At 46.4% G+C, this 2793-nt stretch overlaps 1 pseudogene; it reads left to right on the top strand.

Annotated features, from left to right (window-relative positions):
* Nucleotides 1-237: 237 nt before the first annotated feature.
* Nucleotides 238-2793, top strand: part of LOC107151762 — a 59447-nt pseudogene continuing 56891 nt past the window's right edge.

Genomic DNA, 2793 nt, shown 5'->3' with positions numbered 1-2793 from the left:
AGGATTTTCAGGCAGGGGATCCCCTTGGGGCAATGCACCCATCCCAATAGCCCTCTTTCCTCTTCATCGTGTGCCAGACTCGGGGCTGGTGTGGTAAGGTATTCACACTGCGGGGCCGAGACCGGACCTTCCAGCCACACCACATTTGTCAGTGACCCACGGATCCAGAGGCGTTTCTGTGGCTTGTCCGGCTCTGGACTACGTTTCCCAGCAGTTAAATCCAATTCTACTTCCAGGGCGAAGAGGCCTTGCGTAATCGTCCTCGTTCCCGGGGCTAGGCGCAGGTTTGCAGAGCAGCGGTGGCACGGAGAGCTCAGTTAAAGCCTTCTAACCGAAGTCCGTAACTCTTTGAAGCTCTTACCCAAACACCTAGACGGTGCTGGGCCTCGATCTTTCCGGAGAGAAGGGAAGGGATTCAAAGCCAAGGCCGGCGAACTGAGGCCCTCTCGGGACTACACTTCCTAGGGTACACCGCGGCCGCGCAACCGCCAGTGCACGCTCCGCACCTTTGGGGACCGCAGACGGATCGCACGAGAGTCCGCGCGGAACGTTCCAGGATTCCAGGGGACCTCGCATTCGGGTAGGTGAGTGCGACACCCGGAAGCGGAATGACACCGGCGGAGTCCGGGGATTTGGGGAGTGAGGGGCTTTGCCAGCGAGGGCGCCTGGAGTAAATTGGGCTTGTGTGCGCCTGCCTGAGCGAGCACTGCGGGAGGGAGCCTGGGCAGGGGGTGTCAGATTGGTACCAGAGCCAGACGTGGGAGTGACGCCCCCGAGCCATCGGGGAGTGAATCCGTGCCCTCGATGGTGACAGGAACTGTGGGACATTTACGGACAATTTAAATATGACTGTATGTACAGGGTTCTGAGTTTATGAGTGATCAGGTGTGTAAACGTGGTGGCAGCAGCCTAGGCCGGTTTAGTAAAAGACACAGGCATTCCTGAAAGCGTGGACTGCTTTTTCTGTGCTGGAAGGTAACTGGATTGAAGAGGGCGGGCAAAGTAGGAGGAGGCAAGAGGAATCAGAGACAGTATAGACAACATATTCCAGGAGTTTCTCTGTATTTAAGAGCAGAGAAATGGAGCAGCAACTGCAGAAGGTGGGAGAACAACTTGTCAGTATGCTGTTGGGAATGAGCCACAAGAGGGGAGAAGTACGGGCCGGCGTGAGTAAACCAGGCTCCTTTGGGTGACCACCCCAAAATTTCAAGAATATAAAAAAGTCTAAAAGTGTAGCACAAAGTGAACCTTAAGTCCAAAATCTCAGAAAATAAAGGGAAAGAGCCTGTGTTTCATACATGTGAGCCACCGTCAGGTGTGACTAGTTAACATATAATCTCCTGGCGTGAAATTCAAAACTAGAGATTTTGGGAAAGGTGAAAGAAGAAGGGTCCAGAAGTCATAAAGAACAACTAGGCCATCTGCCCCATTTCTAGTTTTGGAGAGGTAATATTGGAGTAGTGAGGGTTGGTTTCTTTAGTATTCCCAACATTGGAAGTCTGACGATGGAAGCCTTAAGAGTCATTGGGGTAGAATTATGGCCCTGAATATATCCACTTCCTAATCCGTATAAGCTGTGAATGTTACCTCATATAGCAAAAGGAACTTTGTAGAATGGATTAGGTTAAGAACCTTGAGATTATCCTATATTGTCTAATTGATTGCAATATAATTGCATGTGTCCTTGTGCTTGCTTTTCATCACTGTCAAAATACCTGAGGAGTAAAAACTTAAAGGAGGGAAGATTTGTTTCATGGTTGAGAGGTTTCAGTCCACTGTCATCTGGATCCATTGATTCTGGGCCTGTGTGGGATACAGCACATAATAGTGGAGAAGGTGTGGATGAGCAAAGCTGCTTACCTTTTGGCAGCATTAAAGAATGTGACAGAAATAGGAGCCAAGGACAATATACAGTTCCCACGTCCTTTCACTAGAACCCACCTCCTAGTTTCTGTCATCTCCCTATAGTTCATTCAGCTATGAATCCATCACTAGGTTAATCCATTGATGAAGTTGAGAGTCTCATGATCCAATCACTTCTCCAAAGCACCAGCTCTGAACACTGCTGCATTTTGGGGACACATTCCAAATCCAAGCCATTACAGCCCTTAAAATTAATGCATCTTTCAAGGTTGAGTTTAGGGACAGAAGGAGGTGGTTACCACAGAAGAATGGTCAGAGAGATGTATGTAACTACTGGAGATTTAATTTTGCTCGCCAGAAGGAGGAAGGGGGCCATGATGATGATGATGGCCCCTGGAGGTGGAAAGTCCATTACAAGGAAATAAGTTCACTTGTAGAGTCTCCAGAAAGGAACACAACACTCCCCACTGAACCTTGATTTCATCCTAGAAAGACCCATCTCAGCATTTTTTATTATAATGTAGTGTTTTATTTTAAGGCACCACACTTGTAGTAATTTGTTAGAGTAATAGTTAATAACTAATACATTGATGTAGTATCTTAGCCTCAGTACTGGGGAGTCTTGATCCCTGTGACATAAGGTAAGCTCAATCTCTGTTGATAATGTTGAAGACTTCAGGAAAAGGACATGCACAAAATCCTTTTATTTTAGGATACTTTATAAAATTTTTATTTTTAATACATTGAGTTATCTAATAGTGGGATTCATTTTGACATATCCCTAAATACATGTAACATAATTTTCTCAGTCTCCAGTACTATCCTCTTCTCTCTTTCCCCTTCCTATACTCTATTGGTCTTCTCTCTCTCTCTCTCTCTCTCTCTCTCTCTCTATATATATATATATATATCTGTCTCTTATACACATCT

The sequence above is a fragment of the Marmota marmota genome, unplaced genomic scaffold, assembly GCF_001458135.2.
Source record: "Marmota marmota marmota unplaced genomic scaffold, marMar, whole genome shotgun sequence".
NCBI classification, from domain to species: Eukaryota; Metazoa; Chordata; class Mammalia; order Rodentia; family Sciuridae; genus Marmota; species Marmota marmota.
This window is presented reverse-complemented; position numbering and strand designations above follow the sequence as displayed.